Source organism: Astatotilapia calliptera, chromosome 23 (assembly GCF_900246225.1).
Source record: "Astatotilapia calliptera chromosome 23, fAstCal1.2, whole genome shotgun sequence".
NCBI lineage: Eukaryota > Metazoa > Chordata > Actinopteri > Cichliformes > Cichlidae > Astatotilapia > Astatotilapia calliptera.
The window spans coordinates 20,525,955-20,546,238 of NC_039323.1; the positions used below are offsets into that span (position 1 = coordinate 20,525,955).

General features: G+C 42.9%; 2 long non-coding RNA genes and 1 pseudogene across 2 annotated transcripts; 2 read left to right on the top strand and 1 right to left on the bottom strand.

The window, feature by feature from the left end:
* Positions 1-6,211: 6,211 nt before the first annotated feature.
* LOC113016889 (uncharacterized) lies at positions 6,212-7,073 on the top strand. The gene is made up of 2 exons (XR_003271325.1): positions 6,212-6,427; positions 6,888-7,073. It is a non-coding gene; the product is annotated as an uncharacterized LOC113016889 (long non-coding RNA).
* A 3,888-nt stretch (positions 7,074-10,961) lies between these two features.
* On the top strand, positions 10,962-12,857 carry LOC113016888 (uncharacterized). Its single transcript, XR_003271324.1, has 2 exons — positions 10,962-12,211; positions 12,672-12,857. It is a non-coding gene; the product is annotated as an uncharacterized LOC113016888 (long non-coding RNA).
* Positions 12,858-17,121: 4,264 nt separating this feature from the next.
* On the bottom strand, positions 17,122-18,803 carry LOC113016766 (E3 ubiquitin-protein ligase TRIM21-like; annotated as a pseudogene).
* Positions 18,804-20,284: the final 1,481 nt, after the last annotated feature.

Here is a 20,284-nt window from a genome sequence, read left to right on the forward strand (position 1 = left end):
TCTTTCCATGTTTCCTGTTACTTTTCTCTGTGGTATCATGAGGTTCATTTGTGTCAGCTGTTTCCCTTTGTCAGTGTTTTCCAACCACTGCGACCTGGTGTGCTGTAAGAAATGATCAGCTGTGTCTTGGAAGATTATCTGGTTCCGTTTGATTAGCACTCTAAGTCAGCGGTCCCCAACCTTTTTTGCGCCATGGACCAGTTTATGCCCGACAATATTTTCACGGACTGGCCTTTAAGGTGTCACGGATAAATACAACAAAATAAAACTAGTACCGGTACTGAAAAAAAGAAGATTTATTCATAACACATGTGAAAAGACCCAGGAAAACCGAGTTAACGATAAAAACGATAACAAAATAACGCTGAAAACCGATAAAAACCCTGAAAACCATAAATTTCACACCTGAACCTCAACTCTCGTGGCCCGGTACCAAACGACTCACGGACCAGTACCAGTCCGAGGCCCAGGGGTTGGGGACCGCTGCTCTAAGTGACAGGCATGAGTAACTGGGAAAACAATTACATTCTCCACTAGGGGGCAGTAACTACCTGCTCTAATTAAATGAGCTGCCACCTTCCAGTGAAACAGAAGAAGATGAAGAAGAAATTACATAATAGTCTTTCTTCGAGTCAGACAACACAGCGTGTAATAGCAATAGATAAATATTTGAAAAGAAAAAGTAGCCATCCTGACCCGGGTCCTGGAGAAAATTCCAATCCATTTTTTATTTTATTTTTTATTTTTTTGCCTGTCCCGTTTGGCTCTTTTGCCATCAGAATTGTTGTCTAAAGGCAAAGAAAGATGCCCAACGGATTTACTTTACCAAATTGACCATCCCAGCCTTGCCATAATGGTCCATTTGATTCACCTTTTATTGTTTATTTTATTTTCACTTACTGAATATGGGACAGACTTGACTGGGGGAAAGAAGGGGAGAAAGAAAGAGGGAAAGAGAAACAGCTGAGAAGAGGGACGGGGGAGAAGGGCAAAAACCAAAAACCAACAGAATGAGCAGAAAAAGAAAAAAAAGAAGAAAAAAAATGCATATATCAATCACCTGGGTCACCTGCTGAGAAAGAAAACAGAAAACAAGCAGAAGAGAACAAGAGTAATAGAATAAACAACATCACAATGATATATGGGAATATGACAGTAAATACTAAATATTAAACATTATTGTGCAGCACATAAGATCAACAGAACACAGTGTGCTTTGAGGTAGGAGCCAAAAAGGGTGTAGTTTGTGGGTGTGATCACCCGTGTGTACACCTGTGAGCATGGACGCGTTTGTTTTTTGTTTTTTAAAAGGTTCCTTCATGTAATGATCTGCTAGAGGGTGTGGGGGGGCCACAGCAGGTATGGAGGAGATCAAAACTCCAGACATCCAGAGGCCCCCAGAACACAAGAGACCAAGGAAGACCAACAGAGGGGCAGCAGCGCCACTGTCCCAGAAAGAGCTGAGGAGAGTCCCAGATGAGGGCGGCCAACTCCTCCTCCTAGTCCTAGCCCCCCCGCTCCAGCAGGTCGCAGAGAATGGGGGTGAGAGAAGACTCCAAACCTCCCTCCACCCGCTCATTGTAGTGTTGATGCATGTGTGTTCTAAGGTGCATTTAAAATCCAGGAGGGCATGGAGCTACCTGCCAGAGAGCAGCAGGTAAGCGCATGGTCCCTCCTGCTGGCCCTCAATGTCTACGTGTATTTAACATTGAGAGGTGGGCAACGACGCCAGGGGTGGGGTGTACACCCTGATGGTACTTTGGATTCCGTGTAGTGTGCTCACCCCCAAGATCCTATATGTATGTGTAATGAGAGTGTGAGTAATGTGAATGTCTAAGTTGTGGGATAAAATTGAGGCAGAGGCAGCCAGAAGGGGACGGGGGGGGGGGGGTGGCCTCCTCTGCACCCTGGTGACATACCCCTACTCCAAGGTCCTGCATGTGTGGGTGGTTGTGGTGGAGCAGGAAGAGGGAGGCAGCTGGAGATGGGGAGGGAAGGAAGGGAGGGGCAAGTGACCCCTCCCTGGGGCCAGCTCCCCCGCTGACCACAGCAGGCACCCCCATACCCCGCGACCCACCAGGGAAAGGGGGCCCAGGCCCATCCAGACCGGGGCCCAGCGCAGCAGCGCCTCCCGGCCCCACAGAGCCCAGGACAGTCCACCCAACCCCACCACAGAGAAAACTGCACCCACCCCACCATCCACTCTTCTTCCAGACTACATAAGACAATAAACACCCAGGCTGAGATCTTCCTCCACCTCTCCTGTATCTCCCCCTCCTGTAGAGAGAGCCCCTGAGGAGAGGAAAGCTCCTGCAAGATGTGACAATCTTCCCCACCAGTTGAAGAGCCCCCCAGGTGGCTCGATGCACCGGCGGCACCCTGCTCCAGGGCTGGGCCCCCATGCACCCACCCGCCCACAACCCCGGCAACACACCAACCAGGACCCAAGCCCCCGAGGCCCGGCCCGGGCCCCAGCCCAGAGACGGAGCGCCCCCAGAACCTCACGCCCATCCCGGACCCACCCAGGGGCAGCCAGGTTACCAGGTCAGTAACCCACGTCCGTCAGCACAGACCCTCCCCTAGTCCCGCTGCACGCAGCCGCGAGGAAACAGTCACCTGAGAGCCAACAGAGCCCCTAACCGGACATGACCGCTACCCCGGGTTGAGCCCCCCAAGGAAAATGCCTCCGGGGAACCCCCCGACGCCCTAAGCCTGTCCCTACCCCCACACCAATCACAACAGTGAAGGCGGGACCAAACTATGACCCCCCACCCCCACTAGGTGATGGAGCTGATCAAAGTAGCCCAGAGCAATTGATCTGATGTGGTGGCAGAGGCTGTATCAAGACTAATGTAATCTAATAGATAATTTCTATATTGGTTAGAATTAAGATTATGATTATGAAAATTCCAATCCAGATGAAGGCCCTAGCATGAGTAGTGGTCAGAAGAAAGCAAAAAACGGTATACTGGGGACAAACTGAGCCAATCCCACTATATCTGGTGCGTGGGGGGAAATTATCAATAGCCTTTTTGTGACATTTTTGTTTGGTGGTGTGCCCTGTAATTTTTCTAATGTGAAATATGTGCCGTGGCTCCAAATGGTTGGGAATGGTTGTGTTTCCACTTCCCCTAATCACCTCCTGTGTGTATTTAGTCTACATGTTTTTGTTCAGTCTTTGTCTGGTCGTCTGTGTTACCTCCCACCACGTCATGTCAGGATTAAGTCTTTCACGACTCAGCTCAGGTTTCATGTTTCTTGTTCTTGTTACCTCCTCATAGTTTCTCGCATACTCGTGTTCATGTCACCGTGTCATAGTTAACCATAGTTTCTCCCTGTCTAGGTTTCAGTTTAGTTTTCCCCTGGTTGAGCCTTGTTTTCTGTTTCATGTTTTTCAGCCTCAATAAATGGCTCGCCTTGTGTTTAACATAAGTTACGTCTCCTTCCATGTCTGCAATTGGGTCCCACTATTCACTCTACATACAGTCAGCTCCCACTGACCGTGACAAGCATAATGTAAACACATGAAGAAGAAGGATGAACGCAAACGTTTTTCCACTCAATAAAAGTTAACGCAAGGGTTCCCAGTGGTTAGGGACAAATGCAACTGCATTGCAGGACGCTGTAAACAGACCAAACTTCAATCAGGAGAACAACTGAGATAATCACGTCATCACTTAACAACCAGATAGTACTCATATAGTAATTAAAGCACTACACAACTTGCCTCATTCCCCCATTCATACAAGTATTTTTTCGATGCTCTTTCTGTTTAAGTGCTTTCTATCTAATATTCATACACATTCATACTCATAAGTAGGTCAGTGTATGTGAAAGTAGTCCTTGTGAGCCCAAAGTTCCCATTTCAGTGTGCTCTGAACACTGTTTCACAGGTTATTTACTCCAAGTATGATGACAATACCAGCCATCTTGTGTTAGACGGCATCATGAGTTTGAAACTAGAAATCAAAGGAGTGATGTTGAATGTTGTCAGTGTGAATGCCTCACAGGTTGGATGTCAGTTAGAAGAGAAAGAGGAAGTCTGGAGTAACTTGGACGAAATAGCAGAGAGTGTCCCCAGTGGGAGAGAGTGGTGATAGGAAAACACACCAGCTTCAGCAGTGTTATAATTATGTTTCCTGACACAGAGAGAGTTTAAATTTAAAACAGAGTGACTGTGATGCTTTGAACTCACCAGTGTTGGATAGAAGCAGAGGTGGGACCAAGTCATTGTTTTGCAAGTCTCAAGTAAGTCTCAAGTCTTTATCCTCAAGTCTCAAGTCAAGTCTCAAGTAATGTCAGGCAAGTCAGAGTCGAGTCTCAAGTCACTGGTGTAAAAGTCCGAGTCAAGTCACAAGTCTGAAACTTTGAATTTCAAGTCCTTTCGAGTCATTAAAAAAAACGAAAAAAAGCATGTTGCAGTTATGCTAAATGTAAATATTAGACCATGTAATTTTTAAATTTGTGTTTTTCTCAACACATGACAAAATAGTGAACTTAGAAAATATACACAAATTGTGAAATTGCACCTCTTTAAAATGCAGCTCAATTAAACCTAGCTCCAAGAATAATTTTCACCGACAGTTCTGAGATAAGCTGCATGTTATTCTTGGATGCGGTTGTAGGACCGGCTTTAAAATCGCATGACAAAAATATCATACACATTAAAAAAACTGTATCACCAACGTAGCCTGGACAACATTTGCTAGTTAGATGAAGTCAGCTATCTCATCTTAGCATATTTATATGCATATTTATAATTATACGGTTCTTGGAGTGAGTGCATACACTCATGAAGTTTAGTAACTTCAGGTCACTGCAACAAGCCCAGGTACAGTTTACCGACGGATGGGTACAGGACCTTGAAATGCACCGTGTAGAAAGTAAAGACCATCGTACGTATCATAAGTTTACCAGTCTCACAAATTGTCGTCATAAATACACATTCCTTAACCGTTTATTAATAGGACCTTTGAGCTCAACGGTAATTAATTAGTAGTGGAAATAATTTCTGGTAGCATCACAGAAATGTAGCAGTGACAATAATACTGTATGCTGTAATCGTACTGGACAATTAGTGATACAAAAAACCTGTTTTATCCTGTGAATAAAAGTATATGTTTTTGTCAATGTACCATAATAACAGAAGCGAAACGCAATATTGTGTCAGGACAATTCACTATTTATGCACAATAAACACAGGAGCATAGCGCGACAATTTCTGTTCAGCTCCAGACTTGCTTGTAACCTATATCACCAATTATGTTAAGAAAAATGACGTATTAACTACAACAGCAGACTGACCTTTGTGTAAATGCTTGGAGCAGACTAACCTGTGAGCTGGAGTGTTCTGGGATGTTATATTTGATCTTTGAATGGCTGCAATCCAGTCGCCTCTTTGTTACTTCGGAAACATGGTTTGAACAATTTCTCTTCAACGACGTAATCCGATAACAACCGATCTCTTTACCCGTCGGCTTCCCGTGGCTGTCATGCGACCGGGTATTGCAGTTAATAATACAACAGCTTCTTGACATTTTTGTGTTTCTTTTTATCGCTGTGTGACTGATTTTAATTGAAAGCCTGCGTGCGCTAGTACCGCTTGCCACGAGTTCCCAGAATCCTTTGCGGTTCTACCCGTGAATGACGTCACATTTTCAATCTCTATATAATATGCATGTTAAATTTTATATTTGGGGTGAAATATCAAGTCTTTTCAAGTAAACCGGTTCAAGTCCAATTCAAGTCCCAAGTCATTGGTGTAAAAGTCCAAGTCAAGTCACAAGTCTTAGAACATTTTTTCAAGTCAAGTCTAAAGTCATAAAATTAATGACTCGAGTCTGACTCGAGTCCAAGTCATGTGACTCGAGTCCACACCTCTGGATAGAAGCTCTGCTGTGCTGTTGAAAAAGGCTGGATGAGCTCAGTTTAAGGTTCCTTTGAGGACAGACTGATTTTTTCCCCACTGAATCAGCTGTGAAACAAAAAGTTTCATCTGATAAATGCTGGAATGCGATCCATCCAGACTTTTGTTCTGCTTCTTTGTTGTCAGGTTGGATTCCTTCTCAGAAACAGTTGGAGTTTTATTTTAATGCAAAAGTTAAAATAAGAGATTCAGAACTTCAGTCCAACATTTAGCATGCACTGCATCATGTCTTAAAGGGTTCAACAGCCAAAGAACAGAAGATGTTTTTTCTCCCAATTGTAACCCATATCAACTACTCCCTGTCACATGACCCACGTCAGCTGATTTGAGGTCCCTCTTCTGATTGGCTCCTTCCATGTCGCGGCAACTCTGAAAACCGGCTGTGGAGGGATACTTCCGGGTTCGACTCCTGCTGTGGCTGTGAGCTTATGGCATTTAGAACGGTGTTGGAAAACAAAGCGTTTTCTCCCCTCATTTCATCTTTAAACTTTAAACTCAGCGGTAAGTGTCCTTAATATCTTTCAACCTTTGGTTGACAGTAACCAGCCGATCGTTTTCGCGATTAAAAAATGACTTTGTGCGGCAGCGCTCCCACCGCAAGCAGAACTCCGGTTCAAAAACCGCTGTTTTTGAACACTTTCTTTACTTAAGCATTTTTATGGGCTTACTTTGAAACAAAGTGCGATTGAATGATTATTGTTATGTGTTGCCTTGAATTCGGCTATGCTGTCTGTTAGACAGTTGTTTTTCTTTATTGTTGTTTTTGTATTGTTTGTAGCGAACGCTACTGGAATGTATAGATTAAGCTACGTAGCCAAGATGATTAATGATTTAACTGTTGTACATTGATTGATGATGATTTATGATTTGCATTGTTACCTAGACTTGCAGAAGAATATATTTGTTTACCGGTACACTGAATCGAACTTGATGTGCTAATGGACATTTTTCTGACCTACAGGTCAGGTTTTTTTTCCCTCTTTGAATTGATCTTCTTCATATTGAAGTGGCGAGCCGGTAGGACCATTCTTTCTTTTCCCCCACTTAGCCGTCTTTGGATTACGGACATATTTCCCCCTTGTATGAAGCTGGACCCTAAGGAGGAATACCTTAAAAGTGAACTTTAAAAAGAAAAGGACCAAAAAAAGGACTCTTAGCAAAAGGACTCTTGCACAGAAAAATCACAGCACTGATTTATTATTTAATTGTGGACATTTACGTTGTGTGTTGTGTTAATTATTTTGTTCCATTTCCCCTTTCCCCTATTTATTCAATATATTTTTGGTACAAGACATTGCAGTTTTTGGTCTCATCATTCACACCATCTGGGCTCCATAAAGAACTATTTCTTCTGCGCGTCAGTCAGTAAATTCATCCATTGACATAAACTAGTCCTTAAATAACTTAGCGTTACACGTGGCGAACCAGCCAGGAGCCTGATGGGTGAATGAGTGGGGTTTTTTTTGTGTTATTTGATGTAATTTGATATTCAGTATTTTCTGTGGTTTTGATAAGGTCCGCGACAAGAAAAAGTGAAGTTTATTCAGGAAAGTGGGGTCAATGTTGCACATTCTGTCATTGTTTCTGGTGCCACGAACACTGAGAAAGATGAGGAAATTCTTGATTATTTGAAACAATACGGTCGTATAAAAACGGTTATTTTCGTGGATGACGCAAATAGTGTTTTTTACAAAAACCTGATCGTTGAATATTGTGATAGTTCTGCGTTAACTGCTCTTAATACGGTTTTCCCATATACTCATCAGTCAAAGAATCACTCGGCTTTGACTTTTTGTGTAAGATCGCTTGCCGCGGAATGCACAGCCACAGGAGGAGTCAGGACCCCTGCAGATTACCTCGGCGAGCTCAAGCAACTTGCACGCCGCAGCGGCAGGGATTTTCCAGATATTTTGCGGGAAATGATGGGACAAATTAGTGAGCATCTGGAAGGAATCGAACAAGACAGTGACTTAGAGGGAGCCTCAGTCCAAATTGTGGAGCCTGCATCATCTCTGCCTGGCCAGCAGGGGTCGTTGTCTGGACACTCCACAATCCCTGAGACAGCTACCAGCAATCCCTCACCTGACCAACAAGGGTCACTGCCACATCCACAAAGATTTTCACTGTCACAGACTGAAATGAACCCCCCAGAAATACAAAAAGTAGTGGTGGAGCATGTTGTAAAAACAGACACCGTACCTGCATTTAGACTTCGTCCTTTCTCTGGGAAGATCCCCAAACCAGCCAACGAAACAGATTATGAGACCTGGAGATCTCACATTGAACTGCTGTTAGCAGATCCAAATTTGGCACCTCTACAGATCACTCGTCGCATCCTTGAAAGTTTGCTACCTCCAGCAGCAGATGTTGTGAAAGGGCTGGGCTCAAACACAATTCCATCCATCTATTTAAAAGTGTTGGATTCTGCTTTTGCTTTAGTACAAGATGGTGAAGAGTTGTTTGCTCAATTCCTGAATACGTTACAGGACCCGGGTGAGAAACCCTCTGCTTTTTTGCAACGTTTACAACTCACATTGAACACTGTGATGAAAAGAGGTGGTATCTTGTCTTCAGACTTCAACAAACATTTACTCAAGCAGTTTTGTCGAGGATGCTGGGATAGCGATATCCTAAACAAACTACAGTTGGAGAACTTGAGGAGCGATCCCCCATATTTTGCAGAGCTCCTCCTACTGCTTCGAACTGAGGAGGGTAGACAGCTGGCCAAGGAGAATCTCATGAAGAAGCACCTAACTGCATCCAAGCCTCGTGCCGCTGTTCATTCGCAGAGCACGTGCTTGTAGCCATTCAGACACAAAGGCTATTAATGAGCTGAAGCAACAGATGCAGAAACTGCAGAGTCAAATGGCTGCTCTTCTCTCACAGAAATCTCAATTCTCCAAGCCAGCACCACCTCAACTCAGATCAGCACAACCAAGACCCTGCAGCAGTGCAACCAGTTCCCGGCCTAGAGCAGGCTACTGCTTTAAATGTGGAGAGGATGGGCACATGTCAGCAGGATGCGCCAACCCTCCGAACCCGACACTGGTTCTGAAAAAGAAGAAACAACTTGAAAAAAGACAGCAGGCTTGGGACAGCAATCACAAATCGTCAAACTAGAGGCAGTCTCTGTGGAGGGACAGACGGAGGCTGCAGTCGACCCATGTCCCAGTTACAAGCAGGATGGACTTGGCATATGAGAAAGCATTCTCAGACCAACAACCCTCCATTCCAGCGCCACATGGATACAGAGCGGTGCTGAAAATCCTTGAGCAACGATACAGACTGGCCAACAGTAACCATCACGGAATCATCAAGCTGCACACTGACGGACCACAGACCATCCCAGCTGGAAAAACTGTTGCCTTGGAGGGGTTAATTTGCGGACGCTGCCTCCAGGCCGAGAAGGCTGTGTTGGTGGAACATCCGACTTCGTCACCTCTGCCAGGTGGCTTAATGGTCCCGTCTTGTGTCATGGATTTCCCTTCTCACCAGCCATACCACTTACCTGTGGTAATCTGCAACCAGTCTGATCATGATGTAACCCTCCCAGCCAAAGCCATCATTGCGGAGATCAGTGCCATTCAGTCTATTCAGTGTCAGGAAAGGAGTCATGACAGTATGCCTCCTAACCCTGTGACCTCTGGGTTCAACTTCAACTTTGGTAACTCCCCCTTAACACCGGAATGGAAGAGTCGTATTACTGAGAAGTTAAACGCCCTCCATGATGTCTTTGCAAAACACGACCTTGACTTTGGGAAAACCAACAAAGTGAAACATCAGATCAAGCTCTCTGACCCTACTCCCTTCAAACAGCGCCCAAGACCAATCCATCCTCAAGATCTGGATGCGGTGCGCCAACACCTGAAGGAGCTGGTTGACTCTGGGGTCATCAGGGAGTCAGAGTCACCTTTTGCATCACCCATTGTCGTGGTGCGAAAGAAGAATGGGAGTGTGCGGCTCTGCATTGATTACCGGAAACTAAATCTGCAGACCATCAAAGACGCATATGCATTGCCAAAGTTGGAGGATACTTTTACAGCTCTCTCTGGATCAGAATGGTTTTCAGTCCTTGACCTTAAATCTGGTTATTATCAGATTGAAATGGAGGAGGAAGACAAGAGCAAAACAGCATTTGTATGTCCACTTGGATTCTATGAGTTCAACAGAATGCCCCAGGGAGTCACAAACGCACCCAGTACCTTCCAACGACTAATGGAAAAGTGCATGGGAGAAATGAACTTGAAAGAAGTCTTGGTCTTCATTGACGACTTGATTATTTTTGCACCAACGCTTGAAGAGCTTGAGAGGAGACTACTGAAAGTCCTTCACCGTCTGAGGGAATTTGGACTCAAGCTCTCAGTTGAAAAGTGCATGTTTTTCCAGAAATCCGTTAAATACCTGGGGCATGTTGTGTCAAAGGATGGTGTGCAGACAGATCCAGATAAAATCGAGACACTTATGATTTTGAATGAAAATGTAGAAAGAGCAGAGAGCCAACGGTAACTGGTGGCATCTAATTTAGCAGAGGTAAGTAGATAGGTGAGTGGGTTGCTGTCAGTAATGACAGTGAAGTTGGTGCCGTAGAGATAGTCATGAAACTTCTCCGTAACAGCCCACTTGAGAGCCAGAAATTCCAGTTTGTGAGCTGGATATTTGGACTCACACCTCGACAGACCCCGACTCGCATAAGCAATCACCTGGTTTTGTCCTTGTTGCTCCTGGTACAGAATAGCTCCTAGCCCAGTAGAACTAGCATCTGTATGGAGAAGGTAAGGCTTCTGGGGATCGGCGAAAGCAAGTACTGGTGCTGTCGTGAGTTTTTTTTATAATTGTGTCAAAGGCTTGTTGACATGCAGGAGTCCAGCGACTGGCAAGTGGTTCCTTAGGATCCAAATATTGCTCTCGCTTGAAGGTGGCTCTGAGTTTCCAGTTAGTGTTACCTCAGAAATTTCGGGCTGAAGTACTGTCAGAACTCCATGACCAGATGGGTCATTTGGGCATCGAACGTACTCTTGACCTCGTACATCGAAGATTCTACTGGCCAAAAATGGCCAATGATGTGTGGAATAAAGTGAAGACATGTGAGAGATGCACCAAACGAAAAGCCTTACCTGAAAGAGCGGCACCCCTGGTGAACATTCGAAGTTATCGACCTCTGGAACTGGTTTGCATGGACTTTTTATCACTGGAACCCGACAGGAGCAGAACCAAAGACATCCTGGTAATAACAGATCACTTTACCAAGTACGCTGTCGCTGTCCCCACTCCAAACCAAATAGCAAAGACTGTCGCCAAATGTCTCTGGGACAGTTTTCTGGTTCATTATGGTATCCCAGAAAAGCTCCATAGTGATCAAGGACGAGACTTTGAGTCACGCACAATAAAAGACCTCTGCAAAATGGCTGGAATTCACAAAATAAGAACTACACCATACCATCCACGAGGAAATCCAGTCGAGCGCTTTAACAGAACACTCCTGAATATGCTCGGAACACTCACCACAGAAGAGAAAACTCACTGGAAAGATTTTGTTAAGCCCTTGGTCCACGCATACAACTGCACCCGGAGTGATGTTACTGGCTACTCACCCTATGAGCTCATGTTTGGTCGACAACCTCGCCTCCCGATTGACCTGGTCTTTGGACTGCCTGTGGACGGCAATCAACTGACTCATTCGCAATATGTCCAGAACCTGAAGTCAATTCTAGAAAAGAGCTACATTAAGTCTGTCCTCTGCTGAACCTACCAATGTTGAATTGCGGACTGAGTCCAGTATGTCCTCTGCTGCTGATCTACCATCTAACTCTGACACCTCCAGCTCTGAACTAGAACCTCTGAGAACATCAACTCGGACCAGGAAACCTCCGGACCGGTTACAATACTCTACGCTTGGTCAGCCCATCTTGAAGAGTATTCAGGCACTAGTCCATGGCTTAACCACTGCCTTTACTCATGCACTGGAGGATGAAGAGGACCATCTGCTTACTGCCACTGAACAACCTGTCATCCGGACCCAACCACCATGTACAGGGACGTACATGAGATTGAGGGGGGAACCTGTAACCCATATCAACTACTCCCTGTCACATGACCCACGTCAGCTGATTTGAGGTCCCTCTTCTGATTGGCTCCTTCCATGTCGCGGCAACTCTGAAAACCGGCTGTGGAGGGATACTTCCGGGTTCGACTCCTGCTGTGGCTGTGAGCTCATGGCATTTAGAACGGTGTTGGAAAACAAAACGTTTTCTCCCCTCAATTCATCTTTAAACTTTAAACTCAGCGGTAAGTGTCCTTAATATCTTTCAACCTTTGGTTGACAGTAACCAGCCGATCGTTTTCGCGATTAAAAAATGACCTTGTGCGGCAGCGCTCCCACCGCAAGCAGAACTCCGGTTCAAAAACCGCTGTTTTTGAACACTTTCTTTACTTAAGCATTTTTATGGGCTTACTTTGAAACAAAGTGCGATTGAATGATTATTGTTATGTGTTGCCTTGAATTCGGCTATGCTGTCTGTTAGACAGTTGTTTTTCTTTATTGTTGTTTTTGTATTGTTTGTAGCGAACGCTACTGGAATGTATAGATTAAGCTACGTAGCCAAGATGATTAATGATTTAACTGTTGTACATTGATTGATGATGATTTATGATTTGCATTGTTACCTAGACTTGCAGAAGAATATATTTGTTTACCGGTACACTGAATCGAACTTGATGTGCTAATGGACATTTTTCTGACCTACAGGTCAGGTTTTTTTTCCCTCTTTGAATTGATCTTCTTCATATTGAAGTGGCGAGCCGGTAGGACCATTCTTTCTTTTCCCCCACTTAGCCGTCTTTGGATTACGGACATATTTCCCCCTTGTATGAAGCTGGACCCTAAGGAGGAATACCTTAAAAGTGAACTTTAAAAAGAAAAGGACCAAAAAAAGGACTCTTAGCAAAAGGACTCTTGCACAGAAAAATCACAGCACTGATTTATTATTTAATTGTGGACATTTACGTTGTGTGTTGTGTTAATTATTTTGTTCCATTTCCCCTTTCCCCTATTTATTCAATATATTTTTGGTACAAGACATTGCAGTTTTTGGTCTCATCATTCACACCATCTGGGCTCCATAAAGAACTATTTCTTCTGCGCGTCAGTCAGTAAATTCATCCATTGACATAAACTAGTCCTTAAATAACTTAGCGTTCAAAGCTCCAGAAAAAATAAGAAACTCTTATTTTTTTATTAAATCTTAATTCTTTTTTTTTTTTAAATTAGAAGAGTCACAGTTGTCAAAGCAGCAAATTGTGGTTAGCCTTTATGTTTGTTTGTTTTTACTCCTAGTCTGTAATCCAGTGTTCATGTAGAAGTAATCCACGTCATAAAGAGATGAGACTGTGTGGGGTCGCGAACTTTGAAGTCAATATGATAACCTTATCCCACCAACGCTGTGGAAGTCCAGCTTTTCAGATTCAATTAAAATTAAATCACTGAAAAAGGTCCTCTGGAAAAGAGTAGAATTCTTGGAACTGAGTTGATTAAACAGTGTCATATGAACATGCCCTGTGCATTTACAATAAAACAACACATAGAAAGCAAGCGAAGTGAAGCAAAGGTAACCCCAGGGTGTAGATAACTTTAAGCACACACAGCAGAGACACACAAAATGACAGACAGGAAATGAAAATGAGCGCAGAGAGAGAAAGAGTCCCAGGTGCACACGTAGCTGTGCCAAGCTGAATTAACCCTATATGTTTGGACTTGTCACCGTTGGTCATAACACAATCAGAGGTTACTTATTGATCCTAATTATTACATTTCAAACAGTACTGATCAACATCTGCTCGTACAACAGGGGCACAAACTTCATTAATATAATTGTGAATAAGATTTGTGGATAATATTTGTGGGTCTTGTGATTTTGAACATGTAGGTTAGCTGCTTATCACAGTGATTCTATTTAAAAGAAAAAACAAATTCATCAGACCACCCCCGGGCGCACTGACAGAGGCGAGGCTGCCGGACACTGGCGTCCAAGGACACAACGACCAAGACTGTCGGAGCCGGGGCTCGAACAGGCAACCTTCCGATTACAAGACGAACTGCCAACTCTTGAGCCGCGAATGACCACATAACATCCCTTCTGCCCACTTACAGACATAACTTTTCAAATGTTTGTGTCACTAATGCCTCAAATGTAAGAAGAACAAACGCACACAGAGTGCCTCTCCGGCTGACTTATTTTCCACCCTGATTTACGAATAAATTCTTTACAAATCCTACCATGTGGATTCATGGATTTTTTTTTCACATTCTGTCTCTCACAGTTGAAGTGTACCTCTGGTGCAAATTACTGACCTCTGTCATCATTTTAGGTGGGGGAACTTGCACAATCGGTGGCTGACTAAATACTTTTATGACCTTTTTAGTGGGGAGAACATAGCTAGGATTTAATGATTTAACAAATCTTTTGAATCCTTTGTCCTCCACAATGCTAAATGGCTGGGAGTCCTCAATCACCATGCTGACCAGGTCTTCATCTATTTGAGATTGTTCTCCTGAGGAAAGACAATAAAGACAAAGCACAAATATAAATATCACACACGTAACTTATAACAGTTGTATAATATTGTTATATCATTTAGTAACATTACTGCATGCTATATTATCATTGCATTTGATGGCTCACCTGGTCTTGCTCCACGATCGGTGTCCCCCTTATTCTCATGCAAAGCTCTGTAGTGCCTAAGCATGGATGTTGTTGTTATATCCCAGCTCCCTGGCACATAGCAAACACTTCACCTTGTACAAAAGTCAAGACAGCTCAACATAAATTGTATTGCACCATCAGTATCATGAAAATACATCTTCTGTAGAAATTTACATACCTTGTTGGGAGGAATAAAATCAAATTGCCCCACTGTAGCATTATATAGCTTTTTAGCATTATGCTGTTTAAACATTATACTTTTAAGCAGGCCCCTGTGTGACCTTAGGAGCAACAATAGTTGAAACAACATCACAGGAAAAAGATGCATAGGCGAGATACTAAGAAATAGTACAGAAGTTGCAGTAGATAACGGGAGGGGGGGGACAAAGGGCAGCGTTAAGAACAGTCTAACACTTTGGATAAGTATAGACTAGAAAAGCAGAACTAAGGAGGAGAGCGTAAACCCCGGGCGCAACACACTTAACACCTACAAAGCGCACACTCAAGACACTTGACATGACCCGCACACACACACATTGCAGATCAGACATGTACATCACACACACACATAAACAATTAAGACATGCATTTAAGAATGGGGTTAAAGATGCAAGACCTTAAAAGGAAAGGTAGAAGACGACAGATGAGGAAGAAGTTGTTTTGATCAAAACTGTGTATGTCGTATAGGCGAACGTGATATCAGAATAACAGGAAAGGTGGGAGGTAAATAAGGAACTTTGGAATAATATAAATGTAACAGTTAGAAGGACTGCCCTTTGAATCTGCAAGAGACTTTATGCTGACCTGATTCCCTCCTGTGCAGGGGTTGAAATAAAGAAGTTGACTGAATTGAAGAAGTCTGTCTCGAGTCATTCGTTTTGGTTTTTCACCAGGTCAGAAAAAAACGATCGGGCGCGGCATCAGCACGCCGACACCGGGCTTCCCTCTGCATTTTAAACTTTATTAAGCTTTTACGTTAAAGGGAGTCACCTTATTCAGTGACTGAGACTCAATACACATTTATTCTAATGAAGACAGTCAACTAAACTGGACTTGAATTAATTTTTAATTGGTTAGTACATTCATTAGTTTACTGACACTTCTTGACAATAAATCGCAACTGGAGTTAATAAAAAGATATTGTAAAAACATATCAGACGTGTGGGATTTTTCTCCATTTACCCTAAATTCAGATTTAATCCCTATACGGTGGACCTAACCTGCTCCAGAGCAGAAACCAGACCAACTCACTAATCAGATTTCTGGAAAGTAGCATCACAGTAACAGATTTTAAAAATCTGAAACCAGCAGCCCAAAGTGAAAGACGAGTCTTTATTTATCTTCCTTGAAACAGAGCAGACAGTAGAAAGTCTTATTTACAAAACAGATGAAGAACAGCGTGAGATATCTTCAGATGAACAGTACATCTTAGTTTTTACACATCTGATTCTGCTGCCATTAAACATTCATTACAGTTTATAACTACAATAGTTTTATGTCTTCAAGACTCAAACTGTTCATCAACATTAGGAAATATCTCAAACTTTCCAAACATTACCACTTTAAAATGAACAGAGATCAATTTTATTGAAATATTGGATGAAATATAGAAAGCTGTCCTGTAGGGCTTGTCTGATCTGAGCATCAATAAGAAATACAGATTTACAGGAACAAATCATAAACACGTCAATGTGTTTCAGACGAATGTGTTGGTGCCACCTGATAAAACCTGAACTAACAGTTAGAAGCTATTTTTTCCCATTTAAATGTAACGTTTAAATCTGCTTCATTAATGATGATTTGGAATTTGACGAGGAGAACAAAGACATGAATCTGTTTGACTGCAGGCCTGAAAATAATTAAATATTAACATTTGTACTCATATTTGTGAACAGTATATGTTTGAATGTTTGCACTCGTAAAAACTGAAAGAAGAAGAGAGTTTCGGCATTCTCAGAATGAAATTTCCTCAAATGGATCATTTTCTCCATGAGAACAGAGACACGAACCTGTTCCCAAACTGTTCACCTCATATGCTGCTGCCACATTACAGGGAAGAAGACTAGAGTTCAGCAGCTGATTATCATCAAAAAACATGAAAGGAGAAAACAAAAGTTCAGATTTTTATTTTTTATTTTTATTTAAGTGCACACCTTAAAACAGCAGAAGAGTTTCTGAATCCTGTTGTTTGATATTTCACAACATCTGTGCCTTAAAACCGTGGAAGAAAATTAAGGAAAGGTCTTTTTCAAACTGAAATTACACAAATGGGTTATACTGTTATCAGGTTGAAAACAGTAAAACAAACAAATCAATTAAAGTTCAGCGTGCTGACTTGACCTGTCGGTTCTGACTGAATATCATGGTTTTCATCAGCAGGTTTGAGTTGCTCAGTTCTGTTCTTAGGACTTCTTCTCTGTGTTGGTTTAATGTTACGATTAATCTTTAATTGATGCAATCTCTTCATGAAAAAAGATCAGACTGACTGACTGATGATCAGTTATCATCATCCTCATCATCATCACTGATGCCATCACCCACCATCACAGGACAGATGATCAGACGTCCAGAGTTTTTACCATCATCATTAACACCGGGATAGAAGAGTGGGCAGAGTTTTTCCATAAAGGAGCAGCCAGTAAAGGAGTAGATAAGAGTTGCATGATCTACATTATGGAAGGAGACCAGACCCTCCTCATAATCCACAAACACCCCCACCTTCTCAGGAACAGACTGAAGAGAAAGACAGACTTGAGGTTTATCAAGAGCTACACAAATGTTTTTATGTTCCGCTACAGTCCAGTAACCTTCATCAGGACTCGGTGTGATGGCTTCCTTCCTGTTGACTGACTCTCTGACCACTCCTAATATCCATTTGGTCATGTATTTAATCTGAACCTCAAAGTAAAATCTGCCTGAAGAGAAACTCTGCTTTCCTAAAACGCAAACAAACTTCAAAAATCTCTTTGGGTTGTGTGGACATTTCTTCCTATTGTCACTACGTTGTACTTGTTTTCCATCGTCACACACAACGAGTTCAGGATGTGCTGTATCAGGATCAAGACTCACATCCACTGCATACTGCTGGACCCTCTTCAGCTCAGCCTCAAACAAGTCTTCAAACTCTTCATTGAGTGTTTCCTTCAGCTGATCCACAGCTCTCACCACAGTCCCCTCATATGATGGTGGATGGATACTGACCTCTTTCCAGTCCTTGGTGGTTGGAGCAGCTTTGAGAGAGGAGAAGCTTTGGAGGAGGTGGAGGTGATCTTTAGAGCGTGATAGCTGCTCCACCTCAGAGCTTCTCTTCATCAGCTCAGAGATTTCCTGTTCCAGATCTTTGATGAAACCTTCAGCCTGTTTCTCTGTTGTTTCCTGTTTATCTTCAATCTCCTTTATGAGCTCGTTCAGACGTCTGTCAACAGACTCCTTCAGAGCAGTGAAGACCTGAACACCTTCTGCTTTCTTTCTGTCTGCAGCATCTTTACTCATCTTCACTGACTCTTTGATCCCCTGAATCTTCAGCCATGTCTTCTGGATCATCTGTTGAATTTCAGCCTCAGTCTTCCCCAGCTCTGCCTTCTTTCCTTCATATTCTTCTCTCAGAGGAACAAACTCATGAGTCTTGTGGTCAAAAACACAGCAGAGCATGCAGACACATGTCTGATCGTTCTTACAGAACAGCTCCAGAGGTTTATCATGCTTCATACACATCCTGCTTTCCAGGTTCTCCTCAGGATCAATCAGCTGATGTCTTTTCAGCCTTTCATTGTCAGATGAGGCTCCAGGTGAGTCTGACAGTAGGAGACCAGACACACCAGACAGGACTTCAGGGCCTTCAGTTTGGTTCCAGTGCAGATGTCACAGGGAACTTCTCCTGGTTTGGCAGCTTGTTGCTCTGAGCTGCTGCTGCTGACTTTCTGCTGAGCTTCATGTCTGAACTGAGAAACCATCTCAGAGATGAAAGTGTTGATGTGCAGCTCAGGTCTCATCCTGAACACCTTTTTACACATGGGACACTGACACCTGTAGCTGATATCCCAGTTTTTACTGATGCAGTTTTTGCAGAAGTTGTGCCCACATGGTGTGGAGACTGGATCAGTTAAGATATCCAGACAGATGGAGCACTGAAACTGGTCATGAGATAGAAGACAGCTGGCAGCAGACATGTCTGCACTCTGAGTGAGAAAGAAGAGAAACTGATTTTATTAATTCCACTGGTGGATGTTTAGGTTAAACATGACCCAAGTTTCAAATACTGAGGTCAAAGTTCTTACAGCTCTAAACACAGTTTATAATAATTTATTTCAATGACATTAGGCTGTGAAGCCTTTTTTAAAATACTAACTTTTTTAATTAATCCTTTTTTATTATTAGTTAGCCTCATCGTGCATGCGAGGAAAAAAATGAATACAAGCAAATAATTATATTTCATGGGTGAAGGTATTTTGGCCAAATTATAATTGCCAGGTCCTGAGGCACACTTCCTTTCCTGATCCTCGTTATGAAGTTTTTCATTTGTTGCGTCTTTTAATGGAATGATTGAATGGACCTGCTGTGGAAAGTGAAACCACGTGGACTTCCCCTGTGCAGAAAGCGATTACAGATGTTACACATTTTAAATAAACAGAAATAAATGATCCTTGTTGTTGTTTGCTTAATGACTGATTTCAGTCTTAACAAACCATCTTTGAAAATGATGTTTGTGGGTCGATTTAAATGCTTCAAGTGTGAGTGCAATCAGCTTCTACTCAATGTGTTGATAGAGTCAGATGCAGATGTATCACAAGTTAATCTGATTGTAGGCTATGGCACTTGGACACAGGTGGCATTAGTGGACTGGACCACATTTGAGTGCAGACAGGCAACAACGAGGAAATCACATGGGAGTAATAAAATATGGTAAAACTGATAACAAAAACAACAAGATTCTTGGTAACTTTCATGGTATTCTGAACAGCATCGGTTTGGTTTTGTTTGCAGTTTTCACAGTCGCCTCGTGCACGGGATTATTACCAGATAAACTTAAGGGCATGTTAAATATTTTTTTGGTCAAGAGCAACAACAATGACAGACTGGGTTTGACCTAACTGTCACTGACATCCTTTTCAGTGTTTATTTCCTGCTTTGTCTGTAGCGGCTCCGGAAAAGCGAATCTGCGACACATCTGTTTGAACACCAGTTAATGTGAAACATCATTAAATCTAAAACACCTTTGACATGAAATTATTTGCTAATGATTATGTTTTTGTCGCCTGAGTTTTGGCATAAATTTGCTTCCACAGCTCCGGATCGTCCCCGCATCTAATGCTGGGCTCACACTGTGCGATTTTTGGCCCATTTTGAGCCGATTTTTGACTGCGGTAAAGTGAGCCGTCATTTGTGAGCCGCGGTCAAGCCAGCCGCCTCCTATCCGCCGCATAAATTTCCTTGCGCTTTTACACCAGTCTTTACGGTAGCGCCTTTTCGCTTTATATCCTGATTGAAAGCCTAGACTCGCGCACACATGCACGCGCGTGAACAGTCACACGCACGCGCGCACACAAATTACAATGGAACAGCCCAATACAGCCATCGTGGCAGTCTGGTTGCATATTCAAAAATTCATTAAAAATCATTCTTAAAAGTTGATGCCAAGCTTTCAACACAATCCTCTTCT